Below are 288 nucleotides of genomic sequence, written 5' to 3' on the forward strand. Positions count from 1 at the left end.
TTTGTAGCTTATATTTTATACTCCTCACCTTTCAACTTTCAACTAAATGTGTTTTAGTAAGTTATACATTGTAACAATGTTAACAAGGGCAGGAATCAAACTGTCCTTCTCTGTATCAGGCTGGCCCCCAAGGGAATCAGTGATTGAATGTGTAACAAGGTAGCACACAGCAATTAACACCTGGGAAGCTGCAGATCAACCAAGGGAAGAACTCAATAGAAGACAATGTAACAACTGGGAAATCTCTTAAAGTCACTGATCAAAGGCTAGAAGCTCTGGCATGAGTTA

This window comes from Alligator sinensis, unplaced genomic scaffold, assembly GCF_000455745.1.
Source record: "Alligator sinensis unplaced genomic scaffold, ASM45574v1 scaffold822_1, whole genome shotgun sequence".
NCBI lineage: Eukaryota > Metazoa > Chordata > Crocodylia > Alligatoridae > Alligator > Alligator sinensis.